The 12,303-nt window shown below is 44.1% G+C and overlaps 1 protein-coding gene and 1 pseudogene across 1 annotated transcript in view; both read right to left on the minus strand.

The window, feature by feature from the left end:
* Nucleotides 1-332: 332 nt before the first annotated feature.
* LOC133773454 (translationally-controlled tumor protein-like) lies at nt 333-773 on the minus strand (annotated as a pseudogene).
* A 5,822-nt stretch (nt 774-6,595) lies between these two features.
* Nucleotides 6,596-12,303, minus strand: part of ANKRD16 (ankyrin repeat domain 16) — a 39,321-nt gene continuing 33,613 nt past the window's right edge. Inside the window, exon 9 of the mRNA XM_062210838.1 lies at nt 6,596-6,848. The gene's annotated coding sequence lies outside the window, so the exon portion shown is untranslated. The remainder of the gene's footprint in view (nt 6,849-12,303) is intronic.

The raw sequence follows: 12,303 nt of genomic DNA on the forward strand, positions 1-12,303 counted from the left end.
TTTCAGCAGTTTTCACTGTAGAAGTTATCTGAAGACAGTCTTCTATGTTCTAGAAGTGGTCTACAAACCAGGCTTTAGCTTCTCCAGGAACACTACGAGATGGATTTAGCTTAAATGTATATTAAACTAAGAGACATTCCCTCAAATGAGTTTAAATGCATTTTATTTTTAGATAACCTACAAGACAAATTTTTTTCCTTAAAAACAATACCTCCACTCCAAGTTAATCATGGTTAAAATAAATGAAGAACTTGAGATAACATCAGTTGTGGATGACAAACAGCAGCCAGTTCTGACGAGCAGTGATAGAGCCAAAGTAATTGCCAATTTTGTTACCGTTTTTCCATTTCTAAACCATCCTTAAAGAAAGTCACAAATGGGGTCGTACTATACTCACAGTAGTCCCTCAGAGCCACAGTGCCATCTGGATACATGTTGTCACCGATATAGAACTGGTAGTTTTTTAAAATAGCAAAGATGTCCTTGATTTGTCCTACAGCCCCTGGCATAAAAGGTTTTACTCTTTCCAGTCCCTATTCTTCGAGTTTGCCTTGGATTGATTTTCTGTAATCTTTGATACACTTGCAGGCTGATGGTTCATGACAACACCAGTGATTACTGTGCTTTCTGAACAAGAAAATCGTTAGTGTTACCTTCTGTCCTACTGACTATCTTCCCTTCCACCTCCAGGCACAGCCCAGCCGAAATCTCTGGATCTCATAAATTTCAGAGACCATCTCATCACAGCTGATGAGGTCCTGGTGGATAACCATGATGGTGGCTGGGAGGAGACAGCAGTGCCTAGCTCAGCTGGACCTCAGAGTTCAGAGTCAGCGTGGTGCAGCCAGCAGCCCTCAGGGATAAGAGGAGCAGGCGAAAAAAACCAAAATTACTTTTTAAAGTCTATATATTGGGTCTGGTGTTGTGGCACAGTGGGTTAAGCCGCCACATGTGAGGCCAACATCCCATATTGGAGTGCTGGCTTGAGAACCAGCTGCTCTACTTCCAATACAGCTTCCTGCTAATGCACCTAGGAGGGCAGCAGAAATTGGCCCAAGTACTCATCTCCCTGCCTGTTGTGGGTAATTGGGGAGTGAACCAGCAAGTTGTTCTCTCTCTTCTTTCTCTGTCATTCTGACATCAAAGTAAATAAATAAATAAAATCTATATATTTTTCTAAAACAATCCATGTTTCTTTGTTTCTTAAATCCAAAGGGCATCTTAAATGGTAGATTTTGAAATACTGCTATGGTTACCTGCAGGGTGTGTACTCACGTAGCAATGTGTACTTTGCATATTTTTTTTTCCAATGTCTAGCTCCTCAAGATTCATGCTTGCTTTGGAGCATGGTCATATAGGATTCCAGAGGGCATGTGATGGTTATATGCTTCTTTTAACCAACAGTATTGCCAACATTATTTATGAATCACAAATATTTCACTTGCCTGAAGTTCTCTGCCTTTAAGGAAACCCAAATGAGAAATGTTGACTATGTAGAGTAAGAAAGAGATAGAAATGAGTAGAATCATTTCCAGTGTTCCGTGAGGAAAGAGGGTATCTTAACAAATGCCTTGTGCCAAGTTTATGAGATGGATTCTCAATCTTATTTTGTCACATGAACTTCCTTTAATCCTATTAAGCTTTCACTTCCTGTATCAATCATGGTGTTTACAGGGTGGTTTAAGTCTCCAAAGCATTTAAAAAAATTTTCTTTTGACAGGCAGAGTGGACAGTGAGAGAGAGAGAGAGAGAGACAGGTCTTCCTTTTTGCCATTGGTTCACCCTCCAATGGCCGCCACGGCTGGCGTGCTGCGGCCGGCGCACCGCGCTGATCTGATGGCAGGAGCCAGGTGCTCATCCTGTTCTCCTATGGGGTACAGGGCCCAAGGACATGGGCCATCCTCCACTGCACTCCCTAGCCACAGCAGAGAGCTGGCTTGGAAGAGGGGCAACCGGGACAGAATCGGTGCCCCGACTGGGACTAGAACCCGGTGTGCCGGTGCCGCAAGGCAGAGGATTAGCCTGTTGAGCCGCGGCGCCGACGTCTCCAAAGCATTTTAAATTGCTAGTCAAGGGGTTGGCGCTGTGGCATAGCAGGTAAAGCCAATGCCTGCAGTGCCGGCATCCTATATGGGCACCCATTGAGTCTCGGCTGCTCCACCTCCAATTCAGCTCCCTGTTCATGTGCCTGGGAAAGCAGTGGGAGATGGTCAAGGTCCTTGGGCCCCTGCACCCATGTGGGAGACTCAGAAAAAGTTCCAGGCTCCTGGCTTTGGATCAGCCCAGCTTCAGCTATTGTAGCCATTTAAGGAGTGAACCAGCGGATGGGAAGGCCTGTTCTCTCTCTGTCTCTGCCTCTCTGTAACTCTGCCTCTCAAATAAATAAATCTTAAAAACAAAAATTGTTAGCCAAAGCAATATTGGATGGTTTATATTGTAAATTAAGGGTGAGGGTGTGTTTTGGTTTGGTTTGGCTTGGTTTTGCTTTTTGCCTTTTCTGATCTTTACTCCTACTTGGGTCCTTTATGTGGTTTTTAATAAACCTAAGGTAGATTTGTTGGATTTGATTAAGAAAAGTGTAGATAATATAGTACCAATTTTTTGCCATGTAATGTTTGTGCTATTATTTTATTTGAAAGGCAAAGAGACAGAAAGAGAGGTCCCATCATTGTTTCACTCCCCAAATGCATGCAACAGCCAGGGCTGGGCCAGGCTGAAATCAGGAGCCCAGAACTTGGTCTAGATCGCCCACGTAGGTGGTAAGGACTCAAAAACTTGGAGAAAAATAAATTAAAAAATTTAAAAAAGAAAAGAAAGACCTAATCCAACTTGTTTCAATGAGGAGATTTTTGCTCCAAGTCATATTTAGCTTTTGCCAATCCTAGACAGCCAAGCACTAGGGTTCCTAAATCTTCGTCTCTTGCTTTCTTCTCTAGAAGAAAAAAATCACCTTTATGACACAATTGCAAATAAAATAAATGCACTCTATTCTCTGGCCCACTTAAAAAATCAATGTGGATAATTAAACAGGAAACAAAACGCAGTTTAGATATGAAAGAGAAACAAAACATTTCCAGCTGAATGAACGAGAAAAATCTTACACTGTAATTGTTGGCACCAAGTTAATAGAAAGGGTACTCCAGCAAAGGAAGTTAATGAATGATGTTGCTGTCTGCACCTGGATGAGAAGCCTGCTGCCTTGTAATAGAAGTGGGGATAAGGATTCATTATAGCTTCTATCACCTGTATTCCAATCGCATTTAGTAAATTATCTTCCTGACTGTATTATGAGATTTATTAGGGCAAAAACAATATCAACTTTTTTCCTCCACACTGAGCAAAGTACCTAGTATATAGCAGGTATTCACTTTTTTTTTTTTTTTTTTTTTTTTAATGAATGAGTGAATACATCTTCCCTTCTACTCAGTTAAGAACAAGACAGGGAGCCAGAGCTGTGGCATTGTGGATAAAATTGCCACCTGCAGTGCCGGCCAGTATCCCATATGGGTGCTGGTTAGAGTTCCGGCTGCTCGACTTCTGATCCAGCTCTCTGCTGTGGCCTGGGAAAGTAGCGGAAGGTGGCCCAAGTGCTTGGGCTCCTGCACCTGCATGGGAGATGCAGAAGAAGCTCCTGGCTTCTGGACTAGTAGGAACCACATTCTTCAGAAATTTACATATAAACCAGAGCTCTAGTTTGCTGAATGACAATCCTGGATATTTCTTTGCCTTGGCTAGGGTCTCTGTATGCCCAATGCAAGGCACTCCCTCTTCTGATAGCGAGGTCCATGGGAAACCAGGAAATCCAAAGGTTGCTTGGTGAACATGAAATGAGTGTATTGGGGCCGGCACTGTGGCATAGCAGATAAAAGCCACTGCCTGCAGTGCTGGCATCCCATATGGGTGGTGGTTCAAGTCCTGGCTGCTCTACATCTGACCCAGCTCTCTGCTATGGCCTGGGAAAGCAGTAGAAGATGGCCCAAGTCCTTGGGCCCCTGCACTCACGTGGGAGACAGGGAAGAAGAACCTGGCTCCGGGCTTCATATTGGCGCAGCTCCATTGTGGCCATCTGGGGAGTGAACCAGCAGATGGAAGACCTCTCTCTCTCTCTGTGTGTGTGTGTAACTCTGCCTTTCAAATAAATAAATAAATCTTAAAAAAAAAAAAAAAAAGAAATGAGTGTATAAAGGCAAGGGTGATTTTGAGAGCTGTTTGACCCAGGTCTGGGCATCCTGATGATTCACAATCGCCTCTCAACACCCAGCAGTTGGTGCTGGATAAACACAGCCAACTCTGGGCCTCTGACTTCCTTTCCTTCCCTGGTTTGGCTATTGCCTTCCTGAGCACAAGGTCAGCCCCAACAGGGCACAGCACAAAGACTGGGATTTTGCTGATAAAAGTACAGTCAGGCTCGTATCCCTGGGGTTGTTTCCAGGGCACTGTGAGTGGAGTATTGGGTGCTTCCAAGATTTTCCACAACACATCTATGCACTCAGTCCCCCTGATTTACTCCCGCTGTAGTCAAATATACTCACTATGTGTATGGATTTTTTGTGTTATTTTTAGAGAGCAATCTTATTTCCCTTATTTTAGTTTTTGGCTTTCATCTTGATAGATTATCATGTACCAATATCATCCTCTCCTGTAATTTTAAAAGAACAATGAATAATAGCTTGTTGTTTTAGTAAAATGTACACACTGTGAAATTACTGCAAAGAATGAGGAGTTGCCAAGTTGTTTGCTAAGGCCATTGCATTCCTTGGATACTAACAAGGTGGGGTGGTCTAAGAAAGAGCACACTCTGACCTAGGTTGGAATTCTGACTCCTCTACTCATACTGGGAGGAGCTGGATGACTACTTGACTTTTTCTATTTTTAGAAAAAATTTTTTTATTTATTTGAAAGGCAGAGTCATACACACACAGAGAGAGACAGAGACTGAGAGAGAGAGAGATCTTTCATATGCTGCTTCACTTCCCAAATGGCTGCAATAAGCCAGGCTGGACCAGACTGAAGCTAGGAGCCAGCAATTTAATCCAGGTCTCCTATAGGGATGGCAGGAACACAAGCACATGTACTATCTTCCCCTGCTTTCCCAAGCACATTAGCAGGGAGCTGGATTGGAAGCTGAGCAGCTGGAGCTCAAACTTGTGCACTGATATGGGATGCCAGTGTCACAGGCAGTAGCTTATCCCACTAGGCCACATTGCCGGCACCTATACTTAATCTTTTCTTTCTTTCTTTCTTTTTTTTTTTTTTTAAGATTTTATTTATTTATTTGACAGCTAGAGTTATAGACAGTGAGAGAGAGAGACAGGTCTTCCTTCGTTGGTTCACTCTCCAAATGGCTGCAATGGCTGGAGCTATGCAGATCCGAAGCCAGGAGCCAGGAGCTTTCTCCTGGTCTCTCATGCCGGTGCAGGGCCCAAGCACTTGGGTCATCCTCCACTGCTATCCCAGGCCACAGCAGAGAGCTGGACTGGAAGAGGAGCGGCTGGGACTAGAACTGGCACCCACATGGGATGCTGGCACTGCAGGTGGAGGATTAACCTAGTGTGCCATTGTGCCAGCCCCATACTTAATCTTTTCTAAGTCAGTGCTACTCCAGGTGTGGTCTTCAAACCATCTGGACAGGTCTGCAAAGGAGATGAAGAAGTGGTACAGAATGTCAAATCACCTGTTGCGCTAAGCACACTATTTAGTTCAGCTGACTTTTTTTTTTACTTCCTGAGTAAAACTTTTTCAATGAAGGAAGCAGCTGAGCTGCATGCTTGCTTAAACTCATTACCATTTTTTTTTTTTTTTTTTGGACAGGCAGAGTGGATAGAGAGAGAGACAGAGAAAAAGGTCTTCCTTTTTGCCGTTGGTTCACCCTCCAATGGCCGCTGCGGCCGGCGCATCTCACTGATCCGAAGCCAGGAGCCAGGTGCTTCTCCTGGTCTCCCATGTGGGTGCAGGGCCCAAGCACTTGAGCCATCCTCCACTGCCTTCCCGGGCCATAGTAGAGAGCTGGCCTGGAACAGGGGCAACCGGGACAGAATCTGGTGCCCCAACCGGGACTAGCACCCGGTGTGCTGGCGCTGCAAGGTGGAGGATTAGCCTGTTAAGCCACGGTGTCGGCTAGACTCATTACCATTAAGATGGGGGAGGCAGCACTGTGGTGCAGCAGGTAAAGCTGCCGGCTGAGACACCAGCATCCCATATGGGCACTGGTTCTAGTCCCAGCTGCTCCACTTCTGACCCAGCTCCCTGCTAATGGCCTGGGAAATGCAGTAGAAGATGGCCCACGTGTTTGGGCCCCTGCACCATGTGGGAAACTCGGATGAAGCTCCTGGCTTCGGCCAGGCCCAGTGCTGGCCATTGCGGCCATCTGGGGAATTAACCAGCAGATGGAAGACCTCTCTGTGTAACTCTGACTTTCTAAGTAAATAAATATCTTTTAAAAATTTGGAAAATAATACTAATTTTATAGCGTTGCTATTATAGGGATAAAATTAATGGTGATGATGTACGCAAAATGCCTGGCATGCTAGATGTACAATAAATAGTTGTTTGTTGCTGTTTTATGATTTTTAAAAAATTTTATTTGAGGGCCAGGGAGAGTGAGAGAGAGAGTGAGCTCCCATACAGTGGTTCACCCCCAAAATGTATGCAACAACTGGGACTGGGCTGGACAAGGAGCCAGGTACCAGGAACTCAATCTACATGGGTGGCAAGAAGCCCGGCACTTGACTCATCTTTGCTGTCTCCCAGTTTCCACATTATCAGGAAGCTGAAGTCAGGAGCTAGAGCTGAGGGTCAGATCCAAGTATTCCAATATGGGATGTGGGTGTCCCAGTCAGATTCTTAACCTGTAGGCCAGACACACATGCTTGTTATTGTTGTGTTAAAGATCTACTTATTTATATATTTATTTATTTGAAAGGCAGAGTGACAGTGAGAGAAGGAGAGAGAGGAGAGAAAGAGAGTAAGAGAGAGAGAAAGAATCTTTTGCCCATTGGTTCCCTCCCCAAATGCCCATAACAGCCAGGCTGGGCCAGGCTGAAGCCAGGAGCCTGGAACTCCATCCAGGTCTCCCACAGGAGTGTCAGGTACCCAAATCCTTGAACCATCATAAGCTGCCTCTGAGGCACATTATCAGGAAGCTATACCCTAAGTGCTGAGTAGCTGGGACCTGAACCAGGCACTCCGGATTGGGATGCTGGCATCTCAAGCAGGGTTTAATGCACCACAACACCCAGCCCTTGTGGTTGTTTTTGTCAGTTTCTGTTGCACCAGTGAGCACTAAGAGAAAACTTTCCCAGAAAGTGTAAAACTGGCAACAGGCTCAGAAAAGGCAAAAGAAGCAAGGGGCCGAGGGTTTCATATATAGCTGTTCACCTCATTACTCTGAAGATTCCATGCCTTGTCTAAGCATCTATTCTCATCTATAAATTGGCATAATAGTGCTGCCCTGTAGAGCTATTACAAGAACTAAATTGCATGCTCTGTGTAAAACACCTAGAACAGGGCAAGACACAGAGCGGGTGTTCATTGAATATTAGTTTTTTTCCTTCTCTTTCAGCAGCGTTAAGGACATTTGCGAGAGTATTTGCATATTTTGGGGAACAGTAAACATATGCAAGTTTTCCAACAGTAACAACTCCAGAACTTCAGAAAATACTTGAAGGTGGGGTAGGGCAGCTGAATAAGAAAAGAAATACCACGTCAGAGTCCTTTCCTTCAGTCAATTTTGGGAGAGAATTTTGAGCTCTGGCCCAATCTGTTCATGTTGGACCTAGTGACATATGCCTCCTAAAGAGCTCTCTTTCTGGAACTCTGGGCTTGCCCTCCTGACTGAGCTGAATGTTCTTCTCCCCACTGCTTCTCCAGAGTGCCTGATCCTTCCCATTCCTCAAAGGTCCCCTACTTTCCCATGCCCTCTCTCCGTCGAGTCTGTGCTTAGTGGGACTTTGTCATACACACTCGTCCTTCTAGTGTTCTTGGTTCCAGGACATCCAAGGATTTAAAAATCTTCAGATGCTCAAGTCAGTTTCATAAAATGCCATCATACACACATCCTCCTGTATGCTCTATGATCTTATTTTAATGTTTTGTTTGTTTACAAGAGAGAGAGAGAGAGAGAGAGAGAGAGAGGGAGGGAAAGCCCCCATCTGCTGGTCCACTCCACAAATGTGTGCAATAGCCAGGGCTGGGCTGGTCCAAAACCAGTAGCCGGGAATTCAATCCAGGTCTCCCTCATGGATGGTAGGGACCCAACTACTTTAGTCATCATTGCAGCTTCCTGGGGTTTGCAATACCATAAAGCTGGAGTCAGTGGCTGGAACCAGGTCTCCAACTCCAATTCTGATATAAGCAGGTGTCTTAACCATGGTCTTGACCACTAGGATAAACACCCCTCCACATATACTTTCAAAAATCTCCAGATTGCCTTTAATAGTTGGTACAATGTGGCCAGCACTGTGGCATAGTGGGTAAAGTTGCTGCCTGCAGTGCCTGCAACCCATATGGGCACCGGTTCGAGTCCTGGCTGCTCCACTTCCGATTCAACTCTCTGCTGTGGCCTGGGAAGGCAGTAGAAGATGGCCCAAGTCCTTGGGCCCCTGCACCCATGTGGGAGATCCAGAAAAAGGTCCTGGCTTCAGATCAGCACAGCTCTGGCCATTACAGCCAATTAGGGAGTGAACCAGCTTCTCCTCTCTCTGTGTAATTCTGCCTTTCAAATAAATAAATAAATATTAAAAAAAAAAAAAGGTCTGTAGTTTAAAAAAAAGTTACAGAAAAAAATATTTGGTACAACATAAATACTACGTAAATATTTATTATACTGTATTATTTAGGGATTACAAGAAGTCTTTACATGTTCGGTACAGATGAAATACTTATTTTTCTTTTTTTTTTTTGATGGGCAGAGTTAGACAGTATGAGAGAGAGACAGACAGACAGAAAGGCCTTCCTTCCATTGGTTCCCCCCCAAATGGCTGCTATGCCAGCAGGCTGTGCTGATCTGAAGCCAGGAGCCAGGTGCTTCCTCTTGGTCTCCCATGCGGGTGCAGGGCCCAAGCACTTGGGCCATCTTCCACTGCCTTTCCGGACCACAGCAGAGAACTGGACTGGAAGAGGAACAACCAGGACAGAATCTGGTGCCCCAACCGGGACTAGAACCTGGAGTGCCGGCGCCACAGATGGAGGATTAGCCTAGTGAGCCGTGGTGCTGGCCATAGATGATCAAAAATTTTATTTCCTTTAAAAATATTTTTTTAGAAAGATCTATTTCATTTATTTGAATGACAGAGGGACAAATAGAGAGGGAGAGACAGAAAGAGAGAGATCTTCCATCTGCTGATTCCCTCCCCCAAATGGCCAAAACTGCTGAGGGTCAGCCAGGCCAAAGTCAGGAAACTAGAACTCCACCTGGGTCTCCCACATGGGTGGCAGAGGCCCAAGTACCTGAGTCATGTGCTGCTGCTTTTCCAGACACACTAGCCTGGAGCTGGATCAGAAGCAGAGCAGCTAGGACTTGAACCAATACAGGATGGCCAGCATCGCAGGCTGTGGCTTAATCTGCTACAACACAGCACTGGCTCTGATTTTCCAAATAGTTTTTATCCAAGGCCAGTTGAATCTGCATCCCACGGATAGGGAGGGCCATCTACATCATCTTGTTCACACTGCAAACCAATGAAAAAGACTAGTTGCTTCTGTATTACACAGCTTAACCATCAATTGTGTCTTAATAACTGTATATGTGTCTTTAAATATATATAGATTTTACAACATTAAAATTCATAGGCAATTAATTGAGCTTTAGAATTTACTGCTTCAGTACTGTTTCTTTATCTCATGCCACAGAAAGAACTAGTATTTGTGTTTTATTTTTAAAATGAGCGTCCCCCTGTGGCAAAAACAAAAACAAAAACAAAAACAAAAAACCTAAATGAAAGATCTCTGTGAGAGAGATCCCGGCAGAAAGAACGGGCCATCAAAGAAGGAGGTACCTTTCTCTGAAGGGAGGAGAGAACTTCCACTTTGATTATGGCCTTGTCCAAATAAGATTGGAGTTTGTGAACTCAAGAGGCTTCCATAGCCTTGGCAGTTCACGACAAGAGCCTTGGGTGATTACTGACGTAATAAATAAGAATGTCAATCATTAAATCAACAACAGGAGTCACTGTGCACTTATTCTGCATGTAGGATCTCTGTCCTTAATGTGTCGTACTATGTGAATTAACAGTAAAACTACTCTTCAAACATTACTTTATACTTTGTGTTTCTGTGTGGGTGAAACTGTTGAAATCTTTACTGATCTTCTGTATATAAAGATAATTGAAAATGAATCTTAATGAAGAATGGGATTGGAGAGGGAGTAGGAGATGGGATGGTTTGCAGGTGGGCGAGTGGTTATGGGGGGAAAACTGCTATAATCCAAAAGTTGTACTTTTGAAATTTATATTTATTAAATAAAAGTTTTCTAAAACAACGTGTCCCCTTTTTACAAAATAGAATCATCTGATGCTAAAGTTGTACACTAGATTTCAGTTACTGAAAGCCAAATGTGTGTATCTCATAAAAGGAGGATATGATCACACACTTTTCTCTGGTCATCACCTGCTTGTGAGCTTTTAGAAGGACAAAGTTGGTGTGTATTCTTACCAAGGCCAAGCTTTAATACAAGACTAGGTCAAGCTCTTGAGTGTTCTGAATATAATTGCTGATGAGATTCAGTTTTTCTATCCCTTGTGATTAGACACAATCCTTTTTTTTTTTTTTTAATTTGACAGAGTTAGATAGTGAGAGAGAGAGAGACAAAGGTCTTCCTTCCATTGGTTCACCCCCTAAATGGCAGCTATGGTCAGAGCTACACTGATCCGAAGCAAGGAGCCAGGTGCCTCTTCCTGGTCTCCAATGCGGGTGCAGGGGCCCAAGTACTTGGGCCATCCTCCACTGCCTTCCAGAGCAGAGAGCTGGACTGGAAGAGGAGCAACTGGGACTAGAACCTGGCGCCCATGTGGGATGCCGGTGCCGCAGGCGGAGGATTAACCAAGTGAGCCATGGCGCCGGCCCCAGACACAATCCTTTTAAATTAACACATCCAATAAAAAAAACAGATGAAAATTACAGAGATTTGCAAGGCTTATCGACATTTTATTGTTCTGTCATTTCCTGGTTAAATAGCTTTGAGCAAGTTACTTAAATCACTCCACGTCTTAGTTTCCTAAATACGAAAAGATTCAGTTTTATCCTCAGAGGATTATTATGAAAACTAAATGAGTTAACATCTATAAACTACTTAGAACTGTGCTTGGCATTTAGTATGCTCACTGAAGATGTAAAAATATTAAACAAAACTAGTTTCTTCAAATTTATGTCCCTTGCTTAGGATCAACCCTCATAAAACAAATAATAAATCCAAGTCTTTTAAAATTTTTAAAAAGATTTATTTATTTGAAAGGCAGGATTAGAGACAAAGAGGGAGGGACAGAGCGAGGTCTTCCATCCCCTGGTTCACTCCTCAAATGGCCGCAACGGCTGGAGCTAGGCAAGGCTGAAGCCAAGGAGCCAGGAGTTTCTTCCAGGTTCTCCCATGCAAGTGCAGGGGCCCAAGCTGTTGGGCCATCTTTCACTGCTTTGCCAAGCCATAGCAAGGAGCTGGATTAGAAGTGGAGCAGCCAGTGTCAATTTTGGATGCTGGCACTACAGAAAATGGCCTTACCTGCTATGCCACAACACCAGTCCCCGTTTTTGAAAATGTAATTGATTTTCATTTATTTGAAAACCAGAGAGAGACAGACGAGAGATTTCCCATCTGCTGGTTCACTCCCCAAATGCCTGCAATTGCTGGGACTGGGCCAAGCTAATGCCAGAGCCCAGAACTCAATCTGGCTCTCCCGCGTCAGTGGCAAATATCCAAGAACTTGAGCCATCACCTGCTGCTTCCCAGGGTGCACACTGGAATTTGAAGTAGAGCCAGGATTTGAACCCAGGCACTCTGACATGTGATATAGGCATTTCAATCAGCATCTACATTATTAGACTAAACATATATCCTTGTTTTTGCCTTTTTAATTAGACAAAGAATATTAAAAATTACAAGTTTCTCTTTCACCTTTTCACTCTAACAATATGCAACAACTTGTTTTTGGAAATTATTGCCTTTCTCAGTCACACAGACAGAGACCTAGGAAAAGGCTATCATGATACAAGGATGGTTCTTTAGAAGGGCTTGTCCCCAGCACCATTCTCCAAGGGGTCCCAATAGTCAGGTTGTTTCACACTCCTAGGATCTTGCTCTATTGTCTAAATATT

Source organism: Lepus europaeus, chromosome 14 (genome assembly GCF_033115175.1).
Source record: "Lepus europaeus isolate LE1 chromosome 14, mLepTim1.pri, whole genome shotgun sequence".
Taxonomy (NCBI): Eukaryota; Metazoa; Chordata; class Mammalia; order Lagomorpha; family Leporidae; genus Lepus; species Lepus europaeus.